Below are 22,857 nucleotides of genomic sequence, written 5' to 3'. Positions count from 1 at the left end.
AGAAGAAATGTGAGAGTGTACATAAAAGGACCTGCAGTAGTATACATTCAGCAAAAAACCAAAAATATGCAGATGGGTTAGTGAATACCAGGCAATGTGAAAAGTGTTTTGCATATGTTGTCATCCAACCCTTACAATCATGTGACCACATGAAGTTTCAGCTCCAGCCTCCCTGGAGAGATCAGAGTCATTGTCAATACCAGTGGTTCCCAAATATGACTTCATGTTTGAATCACAAACAACCTTGATGCCTGAGGTTCTTGAGAGTTCTGAGGTATGGCCTGGGCACTGAGGAGCTTAAAAGCTCCCTCAGTGACCCCAGTGTGCAGCCAAAGTTGAGAATCACTGTTCTAGAAGCACTTTTTCCCCACCTCCTGCACCTTCCTCCTTACTGCATCTCTTGGGCAATACTTTCACCTATGATGAGGAAAATGTACTTCTTCCACACAGTTAGACAATTTCCCTCTGACATTATGGCAGCCGTTATCAATGAATGAATCAGTCATTCATTCACTCATTCACTGGGACTTAGGAGAGAAAGATACACCGGCACACCTCTGAGATACTGCAGGTTGGAGTCGAGACTACCACAATAAATCAAAAATTACAATAAAGCAAGTTGCACGAAGTTTTTTGTTTCCCAGCGCATATAAAAAATATGTTTACTTTATACTGTAGTTCGTCACATGTTCAATAGCATTATGTCTAAAAAATGTACATATCTTAATTTTAAAATACTTCATTTCTAAATAATGCTAACCACCATCTGAGCCTTCGGTGAGTTGCAGTAGTAACGCCAAAGATCACTGATTACAGATCACCATAACAAATGTAGTAAGAATGAAAAAGTTTGAAATACTGTGAGAATTTCCAAACTGTGACACAGTCACACAGAGTGAGCAAATGCTGTTGGAAAAATGGCACTGATAGGCTTGCTTGGTGCACAGTTGCCACAAACTTTCAATTTGGAAAAAAAGCATTATCTAGGAAAAGCAATAAAACAAGGTATGCCTGTAGTCACTACTACAGGAAATAACTCAAGGTCTAGAGTGTAAATATATGAGTAAGCCAACAAAAATAATCTGGAGTGCTTACTCATGCATTAAACAGATATTTAATTGAATGCCTCCTGAGTACCTGGCCCAATGTTAGGCACTGAAGCAATGAAAAACACCGACACACAGGACCTGATGGAGTTTCCAGTCAACTGATAAGAACTATAACCAAGGTGAGTTCTGGTTGCTATGGAAAAAAAAGAACGATCTCTCTCCAGATTCTATTTTCCAGAATCTTCTTCCAGCCTGGAGCAGCACTAAGCCTTCCAGCAGACGAGTACTCAGGATGCAACAAAGTATGAAGGTAGGAGGGGAGGTAAGGGGAGGGGTCCAGCAAAAATGAAAGTCAAATTGCAAATCCTGAGTCAGCTGCCATGCCTTGAAAGCATCTTGCTCTCACACTTGGCCTGAGAATCACGATAGGTCTACATGAGGAGAGGATCTCTGCACTGACTCTCAAGGCAGGGAAAGTGATGCTCAGGTTAAAAGACAGGGTGAGGATCCTGGGGAAAGAGAAAACAAGGGCAAACACTTTGAGGCAACATTGGGGCAAACTGCATCCAGACGACCTCTAGCCCTTTCCCTCTCCTTTTCTCTGGTCCCACCTTCAGTTACTTTTCTTCCTCTTTCTCTTTTGACTGTCTTCCTCCACCTCTTTATTTTTCCATCTTTTTTTTTTTTTGGCTTGTTCCTTCTAGCCAGCCTCCCACATCTTTAACCACCCCAACCTCCTGTACCCTTCACTCTACTCTTTCATCCTAGGTCATCACCCTAGAAGCCTGCCGGGATTTATCAGCCCCCCACACTTGATTTAATGCTTGGGGCTGTCATCTTCAAATTCTTAATACTTTTTGAACAAGGGGCCTTGTGTTTTCATTTCACAATGAGCTCCACCAATTATGTAGCTGGTCCTGCCTAGAAGATTTAGGAGTTCACCAGTCTAGATGGAGAGTTCTGGGGGAAAAAATTCCTGAGGAAGGTCACCCCCGGTGCGATGATTTTTTTTCAATTGTTTGTGGATTCTCTATAACCTCGGTTTATAAAAACACTGACTGCTAAATTAAACATTGATATAAATGGATCTTGTCATGAGGAATACAAACTTTTTCTGAGAAATTCCAGTAAATCAACAGACTGCAATATGGAAGCCACAGACAGAAAATGAGGAAATTAACAAGACAATGTTCTTCAGAGCAGCTGTTCATTAAACTCCGTAGCCCAGTCCATTCCTCAGCTCCTCCGAAAGAAAGATGATCCCTAGTTCAAAATATCAGAGGAGAAACGTAAGGAAATAATGACCAAAAATCAATCCTTTAAAGGAAAAATACTGGGAGACTGCTGTTGAGAACCATCAAGCCATGAGTGCATAATTTCTCTTCTGAGGAAAGATTTATCAGTCCAGGGACAGGGGCTGAGTGAGAGCAGACTGATCAACCTGTACTATAATGGTCATGAACTAACATACCACATCTTCACGGGGAAGGGAAGGGATGAGCTTTCCCATGATTCCCCTTTGCTCCACCAAAGCACTAAAGAGTCTGAGGTCGCATTTTTAAACAGCAAGGCTGTTTATATAATCAGATCAATCTAGCTGATAATTGAACCCAAAGAAATGGTTTCTCAGAAACCTTGAGAATTCTCATCTTCAAGAGAAAAGCGCTTTGAACTTCAACTGACAAAACAAAACATAACAAAATAAAATAAACTAAACTGAACTCGAGTCCCCGCTCTGTGCCTTGCCTTAGTGTCTCATTTGCGTAACAGGTAGAAAACACTGGCTAACTCCCCTCACGGTGAGGAGTCTTAAGGGCCAAGTAAGAAATTCATTTATAGAAAGGTGTTTTTCCAGCTGGGTAAATTAGTCACTAATGTAAAGCGTTGGAACTACCACATGGGACAGCTCCCTTTCCTCACTGTAACTCCAGGTGTTAGCTGTCTTGACTGCGGTAGTGGTTTCACTGGTGTAAACATCTACACAAATTCATCAGATTCTACATTTGAAATGTGTGTAGTTTACTGGACAGGAACCATACCACAATAAAGGTGTTTAAAAAATGTCCTAAGATTCTCTTTTCCTCACTTAGGCTAAGTCTGTCAAGCCCTGCCAGCCCCTGCCCTGCCCTGCCCTGCCCTGCCCTGCCCCAGCTAGGTTCTGCCCAGGCTCTCCCTCACAACCAGTAGGCCAACTTTGGAATTAGGGCACCTGAGCTAGACCCCCAAACTGGCATACGCATAGTGTGACCCCAGCCAAGCCCCGACGTGTCATCTAACAACGGCTCTCTCTGAACCCCCACGATGCATGCCCTGCTCTGGCTTCCTGGTTTCTGAAAGGAGAGATCATTCTTCAGATCTCAGTTTGGATATTAGTTACAGTGTCACTTCTTCCAGTCAGTCTTCCCTAATGCAGGTGGATGGACACACACACACACCCCCACACACACCCCACTCCTGAAGTGATGGCATTCCTGCAGTCTTCCATACTGCTCCGCCTTCAGCCCTGTCACAGCACTCGGCACAGTGTATCATAATAGTTTCCTTCAGATGTCTTTCTCCTCCTCACTACCCTGGGAGCTCCCTGTGTTTTTATTTTGGGGGGCCTTTCACTTGGCACATGCCTGGCAAGAGTAGGCACTCAGTAAATGTTGGAAAAATGGCAAAGAAAAGGGGTAGGGGAAGGAAATATGGTGGCTTGAATAGTGTCCCCCAAAATTCATGTCTACCTGGGACCCAGAACGTGACTATTAATTTCCTAGGACCACCATAACAAATAACACAAACTCAGTGGTTTAAAACAACAGAAATTTATTCTCTCACAATTCTGGACACTAGAAGTCCAAAATCAAGGTGCTGGTAGGGCCATGCTCTCCCTGCAGACTCTTGAGAAGAATACTTTCTTGTCTCTTCCCAGCTGCTAGTGGCTCCCAACAATCCTTCGTGTTCCTTGGTTTGCAGCTCCAACACTGCAATCTCTTCCTCCTACTTCACAAGCCTTCTTCTCTCTGGGTCCTCTGCCCTTCTTACAAAGACATCAGTCATTGGATTAAGGTCCACACTAATCAGTATAACCTCATGTTAACTTAACTAATTGCATCTGCAAAGATGTCCTTCTAAGAAGAGGAGAGGACACAAAGCAAAGACTGAGACAAAGACAGGAGCCATGCAGAGCCCCAAACCAAGGGACATGTGGAGCCACCAGAAGCTAGAAGAGCCAAGAACAGATTTTTTCCCTAGAGTCATCAGAGGGAACATGGCCCACTAACACTATGATCTTGGACTTTCATCCAAGAGAACCATGAGAGAATGAATTCCTGTTGTTCTAAACTACCAAGCTGGTGATCATTTGCTGCAGCAGCCCTAGGAACTAACGGCAGGTGGGGGTGGGGTGCCAGTGAAGAGCTGATGAAGATGAATGATTGCAACACTTACACGGGCTTCCATTTTCAAAAAAAAAAAAAAAGTTAGGAGAGAAAGAAACCAGGAAGAAATGCATCTGTTTCAAGATAAACTCTAAACTTATGTAATTTAATGACAACACCGATTAAATCAAAGGAATAGAAGAGTCAGAACGATTTATTGAATCTGTACCTTGAACAGCTGAGTGGAAGAAAACATTCTTGGATAGACTGGGATTAAGTTACTAGATATTTCCTTATTTATTTATTCATTCATGTATTTATTTACTTAGTAGAGCATTTTTTTAAAGAAGGGACCTTTACATTGTTTATGAGGAAATTCTTGCTCAAGAAACAACCAGCTCTTGATACACCAAGGATTCCTGAGGAGATTAAGAAAAGTAAACAAAGATGCAAATAGGGTGTACAATTCCAGGCATTTATTCCCGTGGCCTGAGGAACCAGGACAGGATGGGCCCACCAGCTGAGTTTGTCTTGCATCCAGCTCACTCTTCCAGAATGTCTTTACATCAAATCCTTCCTCAATCCCTTTTCAGAAGCAGTGGAAGATAGTACAGAGATCTGGAACTTTGCTCCCTAAAGAGAAAACCACACCCAGGCCTGAAGGGAAAAGAATGAGTTTTGAAACTAAGAAAATGTCTCCAGCTACAGTCTCATTGCAGGGCTTTGGGAACGTCTCTGCAAAGTACCAGGATGAAGTGAAGGGGCAGGATCTTGGATAATAAAATATCCCCTTCCCTAATAAAAGTGACTCATTGAAGCATCACAATTTTTTTCCCTAAAGCACCATGTTATAGCTTCATTAGCATACAAAGTAGACTTGAAAGAGGTCATTTCTGGTAGCTACAGCAGTAAAATCTCTTTGAATGATATCCAATATGGAGCTATTTTTCTGAGTTCTTCTCTGATGTGACCAATTCTACAATGAACTTTTAGTATAAAGCTGGAATCAGTAGAAAACATTATGTATCTGTCTTAGTTATCCTCTGCCAGCTCTGATCACATGGAGAAGCCTGGGCCTTCTCCACATGCCTCCTACTGGAGTGACTCCCATGGCCTATGCCTCACTCGGGCCCTTCACTCCCTGTTGAGTTTCCGATGGAGGCAGGAGATCAGAGAGCGGAAAGAGGAGGCTGGAGTACTCATGACATGACCCACCCCGAGATCACTGCTGTTCCCACAGTGACAGATGGGCAGCTCCTTTCCCACAGCTCTGAGGGGAATGTCTCCAGCCTGTTACCCCCACCCCCTCTCCCCACCCCATCAGGCCCAGGCAGTGTCAGCTTCCTGCTACTGCCAGTCCCTGGGGCCTCACCACTCCTTCTGGTTCCATTAACTCTGCCCACATGTCTGTAAAGAGCATCTTCTTTTTTTTTTTTTTTAAGAGCATCTTCTTTAAACTGCCCTAAGTTAAACTCTTAGATCTGCCATTGGTTTCCAGCCAGAGCCGGGGCTGATAAGTAACAATGCCAACATCTGTAAGTCAATTTTAAACACGTCCATGTTATTCATATAAATAATCACAACTCATAAGATATCGCCTTATCTGTCTTCTCTCCATTCCTTCACCTGTGGAAATTCTGCCCATGCTTCAAGAGCCATCTTTAACATATTTCCTAACTGCATACAGTTCCTTCCACATTTGGGCCCCTCTATTTTTTTTAATTTTATTATTTTGGACTCTATTTATGGTATTTTTCCACATTTTGCTTTACTTTCATTTGTATTACGTCATACCCTCTTTCTCTGGCTAATAACTCCTTAAGATCAGTGCCAGAATGGTACTAATTTTTATACCTATCTCCTCCCAACCCAGTAACTAGCTCAGTGTCAGACACATACGCAATAAATGTTTGCTGCTGCTGTAAGCTCCAGCCAGGTAAGTATTTTCAATTATAAATCATTATAAAATGTTTCCATAACCATGCATATCAGGCTTTTATATATTACATGCACATAATATATCTTCTATACCTACATATATACCCTACACTGAAATTTTCTTGATAAACCAACTTTTCCACTTCCATTTTGGTATATATTACAGAGGGATACAGACAGCAAATATAAATACAAATACAGATATAGAAATAGAAATAGAGATATAAAATGAGTTTTCACCTTTGGTCAAACAGTCTTCCAAACTTTACACATTCTTATACTTCAGCATCTCTGCTAACCCAGGGAAAATTTACTTTCTCCCTTGTTCCCTTTTCCCTTTAACAAGGCCCCATCATGTCGCTTGGTACATCCATAGTTGGCCCCTGATGGGCGAAGTGTCTTTGTCTCCCTGGCTGTGGTAACTCCAGAGACCAGCTGTGTCTTTGTCTTTAGCCTTCCTCTGGGCAGGCACTTTCTCTGCTCCCTCCATCATTTATTACTTATGTAATCACATTCAGTTATCTATCCTGTCTGAGTTTTGCTTTCCTCAACTAGAAAAAAATGGGAATCACTTAGTCACTCATTGATTCGGTTATTCAGTAACCACTCATTGAGGGCTAGACACCATGCAGGGCACGGGGAAGTGGGGGGTCTGAAGCGGCCCCTCCCACAAGGAGCTGCAGTCTGGTGAGGACACAGAGGAGAGAAAGACCACTGCGATCCCTGTGGTCCAGAAAGACGATGGGAGTTAGTGCAGAGTTGTGCAGGCACACAGGAGGGCGTCTTCCACTTGGTTGGTAGGAAGGGGTGAAGAAGGACTTTCGAGAAGAAGGGGCCACTAAACCAAGTCCCTAATTCTATGCTGGAGTTAGATAAAGAAACATCCTCAGTATTTGGTTGCTATCGAAAATTACGGAAACAGTATCAGTCTCAGTTGCAATAGCAGAAACATGCTTTTCACAACTGACGTTAATACAAATTTACTTGAATTCTACTATGTGTAAAGAGAAATTATCTGCTTTGCTGACTCTGACGACTAAACTTAATTCAGCTTCAAAATTAAGTTTTCCTCTGCTAGAGATTCAGTTAGAGTAGCAAGATGTAGGGGGAAATTAATTTAAATTAAAATTATACTTAAAAGTTCAATATATTGTTGTGTATTACTGCGACATTTATTTCACATTTAAACCACTGTAACTTTCTTCTCATCTCAAGGAGCCTCTTACATGGTTTTTACCAGCAACACTGAGCTGTCTCCAGATAGTAAATCAGGCTCCCAGCTCACAGAGTCCTCTCTCCTGACCAAGAAAGATGGTGATGGATATTGACAAAAACGTTCTATTTTTTTAAATAAATGTAATTCTATTTGTGCTATGAATAGCCAACTTAGAAATTTTCGAAGTTTATTTATTATATATGTGTGTATTTGAATATGTTACTTATTCAAAGTTTACTTGTAAGCCATTTAATTGAAATGTGAGTCCTGAATCTGATGACGTAAATGAGGTTAGGGCCTCAGAGGCAAAAACTGGAAATGGGTGGTGGGTACAGAGTCAAGTGAGGTCTCTGGGGCTCTTGTCTTGATTCTGACCAGGGTCGGAATTTCAGATTCACCAGTTAGTAACTTTGTGGCCATTGACAAATTATGTTCTCTGTGTCTCTACATCTGTAGCTGCAAAATGGGAATGGCTGTGAGGACTAAGTAAGGTAACACGTGCAAGAAACTTCCACAGTGCCAGGCCCAGAGCAGGCACTCAATAAATACCAGCTCCTTCCTTTCCTCCCTCTGCTTTCTGTCTTAGCCCATGGAGAAAACAACCTCCGCTGAAGGACTGAAAAAAAAATTAAGTGAAATGCATGTATATGTGCGTTTGTGTGCATATATATGTGTGTGCATGTACCTGTGTGCATAAAGTCAGTAAATACTAAAAGCACATGGTCCAGTGAATAGTAAGAATGCAGTAAATATTGGCTTATTTTTCCACCAGCTCTAAGCAATTGATAGAACAGCTTGCTTCCTTTTCCACCAATACAGCCTATAAATTCTTGCCCACCATTCTGTCCCTAGGTCTCTGCAGCATGAATCACAGTGTCTAATAGTCACAAAGCCATCATCAGGGCTGGTAATACGTTAGAGGGTTACTAGTTGGTCCAGAGCTCTGGGTTAGTCTGAAAAAGGGATGGGAGGCAACCTGGAGACAGCTATTTCCATAAGTTGATCTGCATGGCCTGATAAAGCCCTTGGAGTAAGGGGTGAGTATGAAGAGAATGACCTGGAAAGAGTTATCTATCCCCCAGTGGGGTCCCACACACCAGACCTGAGCCCAGGTGAAACAAGGGCTGTGGTCAGAAGCCATAGGAGTATCTTTACAAGGAAACCCAGGGTGTAAGCAAGTAGAGAAGAGAAACCCTTCTCGAGTATGCATGGAACACACATGGCTTCAGCTCAGTGACACCCGAGGGACCACAAAACCACTGGGACTATCGTAGAGTTTGCACTTTTAGGAGAAGTAGTCCAGGGAAACCATTTTCCTAAAGAGGACACAGCCACAGGGACAAGGATGAATGATGCGCTAGAACCTAGGGTTTCCAAGTACCTTGGACATCAGGGAAGAAACCATGAAAAGACTATTTCATGATCACATATGAGCCACCCCTTGGAATTCTCAAACAACTGGGGAAAGACTTTGCTGGAGAGCAAGGGGTGGTACTGAGACTTCAGTGGCAATGCAAACCAAGAAAATTTGAATTCCCTTGATATGATTCATTTTGCATTCACAGAGTAAGGTCTGAGGAGGGGTGCCGGCAGAAGGGTACATCCGAGGAGGAAGTCCAGCACCTTAAGTCAGGGGTGTCTGCAGCTCAGTTTCAATGGCTTGACAGCAGAGAGGAATAAATGGTTATGTTATAGTTGTGTAAATACTACAGTGTCTAAATATGATAGCACCAATATGAATAAGCGTGACTCTTTTTAAGCGAACGTATGCTGAAACCCTTACTGTTCACTGCAACACAGAGATGACAGATAATGATGGCTTGCTAGCTCTTGTCAGGATCTTGGGAGGAAGATACAGTATAATTATCAATTACAGTCAGTTGAAGTTTCATTATTTTCCATTCCACAATGACATTTTCTACATAGCATAATGAGGTCTGGATCTCTAATCTTCACACCATAAAATTAGTACCTACTTAGAGTATGGCCTATAATAGTTAAACACTGATTAGTTTATGCCTGTTGCTCTGGGAACATTTCTTGTAGGGGATTCTCTCATCCAATAATTAGGCTTTTGGTGTCTTCCAATACTTGCCAATACACACTGGTTAATATTTAAGTGGTTTCACATGGAGATCCTATAACACAATGTTGTGAATATGCCTCAGCTATGTCTGAGACAAAGAATAGCTGTGACCTTACTCTCTATCTGAACTATAATATGATCATACCTGATCATTCGATATGAATGTTTAACCCAGTAAATAATTGCTGTTTTCTAGGCTAATATTTGAGTTGGCTGTTTTAAGAATATTCTGGGGTATGCAAAGCATTCTAAGACATGCAAAGGATCACAGTTTGAGCTAGAACGAGGTGGGCGGGCAAACACAGAGTTCAGGAGGGCCTGGCTGGCAGGCATTCAGAACAGCAACTTGGGAAAACAAGAAAGAGAAACATAGGGACCCAGGGTACCTATTTTCAAATCTCCTAAGTAATCAACCAGAAATCAGAAGGATGATTGGATACTTTCCAAGTGTAATTTTTTTCTATTATACAACATAAAGTTTATAGATAAAAAGCTCTGGACATAGGAAATTGAAGGAAGAAATTTGGGAGTGGCGAGTCTCATAAAATCTTACAAAACAGTAGGAAGTATTATTAAATAACAAGTAGTTCAAATGCCAACAGGTGCAAAAGATGTAACGGAGTAAAAAGTGAATACAACAGACAACGAGAAGGCTTGAGTTCCAGTCCTAAACCTTATACTAACTTATTTGTAACTTTAACAAGTCTTTTCAACTCTCTTAGTCCCTTTCCTCAACAAGAATGAGAAAATGATGGACAAAAGTGATCTCTTAGAAACAAACAAAACTAAAAAACCCTTTTATAACTGGCCAAATGTAATAATCCTGAATTTTCCCTTTTGGGACAATATTTATATTAAAAAGCATATAACCCACTTCTCAATTGTCCTGTGCAGAAAACAATAAATCATTAACCTCCAAGCAAGAGAAACTAGAAAGTGGAAATTCCATGATGTTGCTGAATCACTGTTGGGGTCTGATATCTAAGCCCCATTTTCCTGTATTTATTCAGTATCACAAGTAGCAAGTACTTCAAGCTGAAGGAAGCCGGGGACAAAGGCAACCAACAATCACAGTGTGTGGTAGAAAAGGCCAAATTCTTTGATGCTCCCCTCTTGTTTTATTTTATGGCCTGGGGCAAGCCCCCAAATTTCCTTATGCCTCAGTTTTTTCATCTGGATAAGTTAATTAATACTATCTAAACTACCTTTGTCATCAGAAGCATAAATATTTTTAAAATATTCAAAATCAAAGTGTTTCAGAATAGAAAGCATTACCAGTTTTGAGAGCTAATATGCCCTAATGGAAATAGCACTGAAGTTGGAGTAAAAAACTGATTCAAAGCAGGTTTGCTGTCTACGAGCTGCATGACCTCCTGATCTCTCTGCTTTCTCATCTGATAAGAGCAAATTATAAAATCTTCCCCAAGACTGCCAAATGCAAATGAGAGTATGAAATGCATGACACTCCTTAAACTACACAGCAGTCTACAGAAGGCGAGTTCCTGATGGCCTCGTCGCAATCAGAAGGAACCTAATGACCATTTTTCCACTCTCCTTTAGCCATTATGTTTCCAGGTCCAAGGACTGGGAACCAGGGAACTCCAGGAGCCTCAGAAGGCGAAGGACCATCTACAAAGGAAGTGAAGTCAAGCTAAGGTTCACAGCTGTATGCAAATCTGAGAAGCCTAACTGATCACTGTCTGTTTAGCTGTCCTTCTTGACTGGTTTGTAAAACAATAGCAGCAGAGGAGTCGGGGAATGCTTGTTTACCAACGATTACAGCAAAGTCCCTGGTCCCACTCAAACTAGCAAGAGCTAGTTTGTAATGATTTAGGTCTTCACCCATGGAACAAAAGCCCACATGGTCAGGACTGACCGGTCCACAATAACACTATCTAGAAATGTTTTCCATCCTATATCCTAAAAGGGACCATCCTGAAGAACTCAGCTAGTTTCACAGTTATGCTTGTTTCTAAACACTACTTTGGATATTTTTTCTTATTAATAAAGGAAGTTTTTTGTTCCCCCTTAGTACCACCCTGTAATGCATGTAATTACAGATACAGCCGCTGCACAAGGGTCTCCTAAAATTATAGTGGGAAGATAAGGGGAAGGAAGGAAGCCAGAAAGGCTCCTCTTGGTTGGAGGTCTATGTTATAAAATACTTAATGGATAAGATAGTCCATTCTGCAATTTTTGAGGACCCAAAACACAAACTTACACACCCATCTGCTGAGACTCATTCTCCATCACACCTCCAGTTGTCAGGAGCCCTGCTCTACAGTACAGAATATTTCTCCAACATGTTTCCATTTTTCCAACTCTGCATCTAAATCTATTTAATAGTAAGCTATTTTTAAAATTACATTTAAAGTTATAACACAATTATATTACATTCCTAATTTTGCACAAAGGAAGTTTTTTTTTCTCTCATTCCCTTAGATTTTGGCATTGAAAACTCTGATTGGCTCACCAGTTTCTTGAGAGCAAGCACAGATTTTCTATTCAACTCTTAAATTACCTGAAGAACCTCATAGAGCTTATATCCACACAGAGGAAGTGTTGCTTATAGCTGACTGACCAACTGGTCTCCCAGCAAAAAGCACCAAATCTAGGGACCAAAATAAACAGACAAAAAGCATCATTTCTGAACTGTCACCAGCATCCAGGACAAACAAATGCCTTTGAGCTTGTTCATGGTTTTTGGTTCCATGTTCCCTCTGTCTACTGGAGGTTCAGGTTGCCTATTCAGAGGGAGGAAGGGCCCCTGGTACTGGGCATAGGTGCCAGAAAATATAGGTTTATCAGGCAGTCGGCATGCCCCCAGGCAGAGAGAGAGCTGTTCAGCAGGAAGCTCCCACTACGCTAGTCTTCCGAACCATATGCCTCTTTATGCTTCAGGATACACAAACACACACACACACACTCTGCCAGGCACTGACTGGGTACGAAACCCAAGTCAGAGAGACACACTGGCAACAAAAAGTATCTGCCTCACAGCAGAGGCTGAAGGAGTACACAGTAAAGAACTATCATGCTTACTAGACAGCCTTGTCTCTACATGGGAGGAAGAGAGTTCCCCACCTGCCCATGCCCGACTCCAGCCCCAGACCCCAGGCTAGAGTAGTCATTTCTAGCCTGAAAGACTCAGTAAGATCGTCCACGATAATGTCCAAAACTAAATTTCAAGGTCACAGATCTACTGTGAAGTCTTTGAATACTCAGAAATTGCCTCTTTTAAAACAGCTTTAATACGGGGGACTTAGAAGAGTGGGAGGGAGTGTCCTTTGAATGGATGACCGTTAATTACACTGTGTGGTTGGTCAGATCAGGTGATCAGAGAATAGGTCAGTGAGACTAATGTCACACAAGACAGACAGATACAAGCCATGGACAGGAGACTCAAAGGGCACACCCTACTAATACTTGCGTGTACGTGCACGTAGATATGCTTGTGACACGTGCGTGTGTGAAAGGATAAGATATAAAGCTACTGTTTAGATGGATCCAGTATCTCCCTATTTGTTGCACATTTTTAAGCTGATGTTCAAGATGAGTAGAGCTGTTTAAACGTTTGAAAAATATTACGATGATTTTATAATTTGTACATAACTTTAAGAGATAATTTGGAAGCTTAAGAGGCAATTAAAGTAAGAGAAAATAGAGGGGTAGAAAATTCTAGATAGAAAGGGGGAGATAATAGTACTAGAAATCAGAGATGAGAATTGAGTACTCAATTGTTGCAATTGTTGCAACTGAGGACTCAATTTGGCTCTCCAGTCAAGCAAAAAGAAAATATGACAGGTGAAATAACCCTCACAGTCTAATAAAAAGGAGCATTATCAGCTTATAGGAAGACCAGTCTCTCTGGCACTGAATTTAGGAGAAATTTATTGCATGACAACGTAGAGAATGGATTGACAGGTTGATGAATATTAACAAAACATTAAATAACAACAAACAGTGCTGCATGAAGCAACTCAGCACAGAATTTTCGAGTATGCGTTTTGCAGGAGACAAACCTAAGTTCAAATTAGTAACTAGAACATTGGTCAAGCTACGTAAGCACATGAAACTCTAATTGCTCATCTCTAAAATGGAGGTGATGGTACCTACCTCTTAAGGTTGAGGATTAAATGAGATAACACAGGCAAAGGGTCTCACATAGTATCTGACAAGCAGGTGCACAAAGTATCAGTTCCATCTTTCATCCCTTTACCCCCTACTCACAATGATTAGATTCAGGTCTTTGTGTAGATGGAACAAAAGTCAGAGACCTAATACCCTTGAAGGCATTCCACTGAAAGGGCAGATATTACAATGGTCTGAATAAACTGCTAGCCAGATGCAACAACAGAGAATCCGAAGAAACGGTGGCTGGTCTGTCCCTTAGATGGACAGTGATCTCAATCCCAGTCAGGGAGTTGTTGCAGGACTCATTGCCGAGGGGTGAGGTTAACACCTTTCCAGATAGTGGGTCATCCCCCCTCCACACAGAGGCTGACTATAGGCATGATTATAGACAAAGCTAATTCTTTGTCCCAAAGAAAATATACAGCATGAACCTGTCAAATGCTTAGACAGGAATGAACTGAATGATTCCAGAACTCTGTATCATAGAGCTCTGGAGCAATAATTTGAACTTGGAATATTTAAGAATAAATGGCATCTAATTTTAAAAAATAAATAAATAAAATGCCTCTATATGCCTGTTAAAAAATATATTTAATAGCACTATCACCAGATGGGAAAATGGGTGTACGCATATTAGATGGATGACTAAATATTTAGCAATCAATTACCATATGTGTGCCTCTGTGCTAGGCCTTTGCATATATATTATTTCAATTAATTCCAGCAACAGGAAAGCAAAGGTAATATACTGGATTATCATCATCAATTGTGCTTGTACACATCCAGGTACAACTACAAATTTAGGTTAGTGATTCAAAAAGAACTGTTAAGCTGAATTAAAGAATGCCGCATGATCATGTATATGGTCCATGATAGAACTGAAGGGACTGAAGCAGAAAATGACCATTAGTAGCAAATGATGGTAATTTAGTTATCATATATATTGCTTTCAGCATAATTAACAATCTGGCTAACACATGCAAGTTCTAATATAAAAGTTTTTAGCTAGGGGAGGGATTCATTCTCAAAGCCAAATTGTGGCCTCTGGCAAATTTTCTAATATCTGCACACTTTTTCAAATGATGATAGCAGATCAACAGCACTAAGCCAAAGCAACAGTTTAATTTCAGAGGCACAGTCCTAAGGAAGTGAAGGGCTTAGAATCAAAATGCAGGCACATGAATATGCAAATATACTCTTCATACGGCACATCACCTATTCGACATGCTCAAAGTGCACTTGAGAAAATGACTCAAAGTAACCTACATACACTCTATCACAATTCCATCCAAACACCCATCTCTGGGTCCACACAGGCAGGTATGTGTGGCTTTTTGGCCAGGGGATCTGTGTAAACTACGTCCCATAGAGCACCGCAGAGCCTAGAAGAAGCACTAGGAATCCCTGTGGTTCCCCAGCTCTTGGACCTTGCAGCCACTTCACACTCAGCTCAGGACAAGCCACATGTGACACTGATAAATTATTAAATCTGCTGATTTCATACAACGTCAGGAATGTGGAGGGAAAGGCACTCCCACGAGGATGTAATAATACCTTTGGGCAAGAACACGGATGAACTCTAGGTGACATGTCAACGTTAAGCTATCATAGGTTTTTATACTTTTCCTTATATAATTTCAAAATACTTGCAGTGAGACATGTGTTTAAGTTTAGGTAAGAACCTTCACACACAGCCAGCAGAAAGGCTGATCATGGAACAATTACTTACTGAGCACCAGATATCTCCCAGGAGCAATGCCAAGCATGGCTGTTACTGGGGGAGAAAAGACCCCAGCAGTGGCGGGGAGATGGGGCACAAGGGCCTCTGGTATCAAAGGTGTATGTGCAGAGACGGCAAGTTAAGGGCAAAAGAGCATAAGAATCAGGTGGAAAACCCAGTTCTGCCTCTCACTACTGCATGCCTTTGTCAAGTTGCTTTGCTCCCATTTCCTCACCTGTAAAGGTGGAGATAACCACACGTACTTCAAGGTCATCATGAGGGCCAAACAGTAATAACCACAGCTGTGATGTCAGACAGCTCATCACGCTGCCATGATCACTGAAACTGGGCTTCACCACTCATTAAAGACGTGACCTTTCTGTGCCTCAGGCTTCCACGCCTGTAAAATGAGGATGATAACTGTCTCATAGGGTGGTGGTGAGGACTCAGTAGGAAATTCATGTAAAAAACTTAGCACAGGGTCTGGGATGGAGTGAGAACTTGAAACAATTTAGCTCTTACCACCGCTATACTCCCGATGCTTTAAGAAGGAGCGGTGAGGGTGTGGGGAAGGTTTGGAAGGAAGAGTAGGAGTTCATCACGAAACACTGGTAAGAGCCTTGGTGCGGTGGGAGGAGCGGGAATATAGACACGGAAAAAAATACAGACCAGGAAAGTGATCTGGGGGACCTCAGGTCCAAGATGGCAGCCCTTTCCCTCTCGGGTCCCTGTCATCAGCTGCACTGTCCCACTTGGTTCCCAAACCTGACCAGCATAGCACCCTCTCGGAGAAGTCGGAATCAGTGCTTTCAGCACAGAGCAGGCGCCCGAGATGAGCTGTGGACACACACTGCCTGGGGACACACTCTCCACACCCATACACTCGCCCGCATGGCCACAGTCCAGCCTCCCCGGAACCAGAGTCCTTTCACGACCACTTAGCTTGAGCCTCAAACCCTGGCCAGTTCTTAGGCATTATGTTTGCTCTTGTATACTTTCACTTTTACAGAATGCCTTCACATGACATGAATTCTTATTTAACCTACCGACTCCCTGAGAAAGTACTAATCGCTGTCAAAAATGAAGTGGAGATTGATCTGTGTGTGTGTGTGTGTGTGTGCAGAGAGAGAGAGAGAGGCAGAGACAAAGTATGCTAAGTAGAAAAAGGGGTAGAATTGTACATCACGTGGTCACACCTATGTAAAAGGATAGATATGAGTATACTGCCTGTACACAAAAAAGAACTCTTGAAGGATACAAAAAAAGCTTGAAATGAGTTTTTGGTGTTTTTTTTTTTTTTTTTGGAATAGAACTGAGAATCTACAGTGAAAAAGAGACTAACTTTTCGTTTAAAGTGCTTTCATATGTCAGTTTTATACTATGCATGTGTACTATTTTAAATGTTTTAAGTGATTTTTTTTTAAAAACAAGCAAGAACTCTCATGTCAGAAGTTAATTTCAATGCCTAAATAAAAGTGCTTATTCCTGGTTCCTTGTCAGCGTAGTTGGTAAATGGAAGCTGCCTGCTGCACTACTATTATTATTTGTATAATAAAACCATTGCATAATTAATAATTAATGTATCCTTATTTGTATGATAACTGTGTGCACAGGAATTACATCAGATCTCCCCAGTGGCTGTGTGCTGCACGAGGATGGCTCTTGTCTGGACTGGGCTTTACTTACACAGTGCATGCAGGCTCTCCCACAGACGAGATCATCATCACAGGCTGACTGACCGAACCAACACACACAGAAGTAAATGCCCTGCCCAACGGCCCCTGCGTGAGGAAGCAAATGCATCCTTATATCCATTCTGCAGATGTGGAAACTGAGGTCCAATGGAGTCATGTGAATGGGCCAGAAGTCAAAAAGCTGGGAGAGGGGCTCAAACAAAATCCAGGTCCCCGAGGCTCCCAGGCAGAACCTTCTATCAGCTGTAGTGAGCAGATTCAAACGCAATAGATCGGACACAGTGCTGGAGACAGACTGAGAACCCAGTGAGAACCCCGGGTGGGACGACTAAGAAGTGAGCTCTCTAAACCAGAGCAACAAACGTCATTTCACTGGGACACATGCAATTAGATTTTACCCTGATATGAGTTGTATTAGTCAGGATTCTTCCAGGGGAAAAGAACCAATAGGGCATAAATACACACACACACACGTAAAAGGAGATTTATCATGAGGAACTGGCTAATGCAGTTATGGATGATCTGCTTTTCACAAGCTGGAGACCCAGGGAGGCCAGTGGTGTAATTCAGTCCAGGTGTGAAGGCCTGAGAACCACGGAAGCTGATGGCATAAATGCCAGTCCAAAGACAGGAGATGATACGGTGAGATGTTCCAGCTCAAGAAGTGGGCAGAAAAAGGGGCAAATTCCTCCTCCCTCCGTCTTTGTTCTATTCAGGCCCTCGTTGGATTGGCAGCATCGATGGGGAAGGCGATCTACTTTCCTGAGTCCACTGAGTCAAATACTGATCTCCTTTGGAAGCACCATCACAGACACACCAGAAACAACGTTTTATCTGGGGTTCTCCATGGCCAGTCAAGCTAACACATAAAATGAACCATCACACAAGTAAAATCACCTCAGAGGCACACACATGTGCATGGATTCCCAACAGGAAGAGAGTGACCCACACAGAAGGAAACAACCCCTTAGGATCCCCAGAGAGCAGTTCAGGAGAGTCCTACCAACTAGCATCGAAGCAAGGGGCCCAGGGTGCTGAGTGGTCACAGTTAACAAGAGTCATCCAGGTGAATACCGGTTCTTCCACGTGAACTTGGGCAAGTTACTGATCCTCTTTGAGCCTCAGTTTCCTCTTTTCAAAATGAGGATCCTACCATCTCCATAGAATCTGCTACAAAGATTAAATGAGATAATAGTATAAAGTAATTAGAACAGAGCCTGGCACAAAAAGCACTCAATGAATGTTCATTGTGTGTTTACTGTTTCTATTATTATTAGAGATAAAAAGCCATAGCCAGAACATAAACACCACACACACATACACACACACATACAGCACTTCAAGAATTACTTACCACCTCCTACAGTATTTTGCAGACTTCTATCACACTACTTATCACAGATTCTAAAATTAGTTGCGTGCAGATCTGTCTCTTCTTTCTAGACTGTTTTCCAAAAGCATAACAGGTTTATCTTACTCAATTTTATATACTCAATGCTTACGTCTTGGAAAGTGCTTATATCTGTTTGTTAAAAATGTCATAATGTAATGAAAAATTTTTAATCATTTAAACTCAGAGAGTGATGATGGCAAGTAATACTCTGAAAAATGAAATTCAGGTTTTTTTTTTCATTTTGTTGATGTCGTTTTAGATAGTTCACCATAAAAGCAATATCAATAAATAAAACTAACGTGTACTCTGAGGTCCACTAATGTGCTAAACGGTCAGCCCTGTAGCTTCTCTTGATGTTCATTCAACTTCATTTCTAAAAAGTTTAAGCCAACATATTTGACCAAATGAATCCAGTTCCTGAAGGAGGCCAGCCTGCCACGTACCCACACAGAGATCCGACCTCCACGTTGTCTCTGGAATGGGGCATGGAGACCCCTTTACCAAGCGCAGTCACTGGAATCAGGTCTCTTTTTCACGGCTTGATGAGAGGAGGGAGGCACGTGTGGAGGAATTAACAACGCAAAGTCGAACTCGCTTCAGGCACAATGCTAAAATACTGTGAATCAGGTGACTACTTAGGTCTCTGCCAAGCAGATTGTGAGATTGTGAGCTCCAAGAGTGCGGCAACAACGAACCTCCCTCCATTTCTACATAGTGCAAGCACGCTTGTCCTCAGATGCAACTGTGCGGTTTAAGATAAAACACTCCCTAGCACAGCGCTTTTTGTCTTTAAATGTAAGCACCATCTATCATGGAGGCCAGACCCATTCCTTGCCTAAAGCCAGTAATATGTCTTTTGGATACAGTACAAACTTGGGGAGTTCATAACTTCATTACATTACTTGGCCCATCCATTATAACAACACAGCCATGGCTGGATTCAGTGATTGCTGTTACTCCGGCCAACCTCAATTACCAAGGACAGTCTGTGCCCAGAGAGGCAGTAGGAGAATGAGAGCCATTCATTCATGCCCGGGTAAGTGTTTGTTGAGTGCCTACGATATGTCACACACTGAAGAAGACAAGATAGTAGAAAATATCTTGCTCTTATGGAATGTAATGTAGGTGAGAAAAAAAACAGATAAGACAAAAGCTAATTTCAGATAATGATGTATTGTTAAGAAACAGGAAGGCCTTTCTGATGAAGTGAAATATGGATGACGAGAAAGGGGCATCCATGCAAAGAACAGCCCTCAGCACAGAATTTACTATGGCTATTCTGTTCACACCTCCGTGCAGCTGTGTGTAAGAACCACCTTTTTCAGTTTGCCAGAAAGTCCCGGCTAAGGTGGATCATGAAAACTTGAACCCGGCTCTGGGTACCAAATCTCTAGATTCCTAGGTTCCTAGAGAGATCATGTCGGACACTTAAGTGCAGTTTAGACATTTGGGGAAAGCCTCTGTTGTTTAAATGACCCCCAAGACACCTGAAAACAGATGGGAATCATATAACAAAATAGACCATTTTTAATTGTCACTACCTCGTTAAGAATAATATCCCTTCTCTAAACTTTACCTGAGCAGGAATGGTTAGCAACACCTGAAGAAGACAACCAAGAGGTCCATAGATGGAGTGAACACTGGCCACCTCATGTCCACTCCCCCTTTTTCAGCAGTAGCACACTCATTTTATCCCCCATTCACAGATCACCTGCTTTGAGAGGACCAACTACCAGCTCCAGGAGGGAAGGCCTCACCCAGACCTGGCCAGTGGGCACACTGAATCCCCTCTCTTCCACAGGAACTGGTAAGAAATGGGCATGTAGCCCAAGCTTCTCCAGTACAGATAAGCCCTGGGATTTGCGCAAGAGTTCCTAGAAAAAATTCCTTTTTCTGCAGGTATGTGAGGCCAAGCTGCAACAGGTTGCAGAACAGAGCCTTGGTGGAGCAGGAGTGTGGGAAGATGGAGACTCTGGGCCTAGATGCTTTCATCTGAGCACCTGGATCAAGCCATACCTAAACCCAATATAGTCTCAGATTCTCAAAATCATTTGTTAATAAATTATCTCATTTTTTCTCATATTAGTTTAAGGTGGGTTTTTTAATCACATACCACAGAAAGAGTCCAAACACATACCATAGGTAAATTCTCCTTAATATCAAACTATTGAGAACTGAATAAACTTCTCAGCATATCAAAAAAGCCATTTGTTTAAGAGAAAAATGAGGTCTCTCCTGATTTCCATTAATCAATAACTTTTTATTTGGCACATATTTTGTGTTCATATTGGTGCCAGCTTGTATAGAGAATAAAAATATATACCATATTGCTTCTTGGCTTCAAAGTGCATATCCTACAATCTTTCACAATTACTAATGTTTTACTAATCCATAGAGCTTTCTAGGACACAGAGCACTTCTAAAACATTGAACTTCAGGTGCAGAGAATCAGACTAGATTCATTCAAATCCTTAGTTTATGAACTCTCACCAGTGCCCCACACATGGCCTTTCTTTATCGAGTCCCCATCAGCCCCTTACTCACATCAGCTCACAGCACCTTCACCCCAAACAAGGAAGTGGAGATTCTGAGAAATCACCCAAACCTCACAATTAGTGAGCACCAGGTCCAGAATTGTAACTGTGTTTTCCTCACTGCCCCTCATCAGCCTGTTCATAAATGCATGAAAGGAGTTCCTCCAATCACACCAGCAAGGAGCTACACTGAACTGGCTGGTGGATTTGAAAGGTGTGTAGTTTAGAACAGACACTCTATCACTAAGCATAAAGCCAGGGTTTACGGGATTGCCTCTAGTCTATTGCCAGTTTGGCATCGTTGAATATGGTCGTTTTAGACTCTGCACAAATTCAGTTTGTACCTGCAGACACACTGATATATTCAAGCCAGACTTAAATCAGGTTTTTCCAGTGCAACAATAGGAGACAGCTTGAAGTATTCACAAATTTTTTTTTCAAAAGTCGTATCTTATAAATGTCATTACTGACTTTTTAGAGGCATTTTCTTTTTGCAGATCAATAATAGGTCTATTATCCCTTTCTTGGTCCCACTGGTTCTGACTGAACAAATCAGGTAAGAAATGGCAAGGAGTTTCATTTATTTAATCTATAAATAAGTTCACCTAAAAAAAGAATTTTTAAATTTTTCCACATAATTGATTTGTACTTCTTTGCCTGAAATGCCTCTCCTCTTGTTCTGGCACATTAAATTGGTGAAGCAGCTTCATTTTATAGGGAACAATGCTCTCAGAAGAATTAACATCTTCTGCATTGGCTGATCAATTTAGAAAAATTGTCGTATTCACCTTAAAATACAAAATCCTCTCCCACACCATACAGTTCAAGGGGGAGGGGTATATGAGGAAAAGAAAAGAAATGCCTCTACAGTAGTGGATGTTTACAGGGGAAATAAACCATGGCTTGGGTCCCAGCCCCTTCAGACACCACCAGCACAAGCCCTGTGCTCCACTGCCAGGCCCGTCACTTACAGGAGATTGGTGCCATTTTCCACAGGACAATAAGAGCTCAACGTTGAAATGTTTTCCTTCTACCCAGAGGCACAGCAGCAAACAAATCATGATGAAATTCCATAAACGGGTAGGTTGGCTATGGAAGAGATACACCATTGACAATGGCAAGGAGGTGCACTTACTGGGGTCAACAGATATGAGAAAGAAGATGCAGTGGCCCCTGGAATCACCAAATAGCATCGGCCATGACACAAAGGGCTCAGTCCCTGGAGTCAGCCAGGGCAGGTCTAAGTCCCAGCTCTGCGTGCTCCAGCCTCACTGACAAACAGCAAGATGGGGACACGAAGAGTCCAGGGCCTGGCACATCCACACTTCGGTGGCAGTGGTCTCCCCTTCTCCCCTCCCCACTCTCTTCTACGAGGGCCCTTGGTGTAATCAAAGGCCCATGTCTTCCAAGGTTTACCTTATTGTTGATGACAGTCAAGTGCGTGTACACGGCTGAAATAGTGAGTACAGAACTTGGAAGCCCACAGCAACATATTTTCCATTACATTAGCCTAATTAACTCTATTAGGACTCAGAGAGGTTTTAAAAATAGAACTTACCTGTGTCAGAGTTAATTGTATGCTGTCTGTTCAATACTTCTGTCTGCACCTGGGCTTTTGTGCCCTAAGAAACAAGCTTTACCCTTACGCATGCCCCAATAATTCTTTTCCCCCAAAGAGCCACCTCCACACACCTGCCATACTGACCTCCTAACTCGAAGCTCTTCTTTGTG

General features: G+C 42.1%; 1 protein-coding gene and 1 long non-coding RNA gene across 13 annotated transcripts in view; one reads left to right on the top strand and one right to left on the bottom strand.

Moving 5' to 3' along the window:
* The window catches only part of PDE1C (phosphodiesterase 1C), a 482,123-nt gene that overhangs the window by 185,114 nt on the left and 274,152 nt on the right, over positions 1-22,857 (bottom strand). The gene's annotated exons all lie outside the window — the stretch shown is intronic.
* Positions 1,297-20,672, top strand: LOC140697556 (uncharacterized). Its single transcript, XR_012074705.1, has 3 exons — positions 1,297-1,359; positions 20,299-20,399; positions 20,492-20,672. It is a non-coding gene; the product is annotated as an uncharacterized lncRNA (long non-coding RNA).

Source organism: Vicugna pacos, chromosome 7, assembly GCF_048564905.1.
Source record: "Vicugna pacos chromosome 7, VicPac4, whole genome shotgun sequence".
In the NCBI taxonomy this organism is placed as follows: domain Eukaryota; kingdom Metazoa; phylum Chordata; class Mammalia; order Artiodactyla; family Camelidae; genus Vicugna; species Vicugna pacos.
This window is presented reverse-complemented; position numbering and strand designations above follow the sequence as displayed.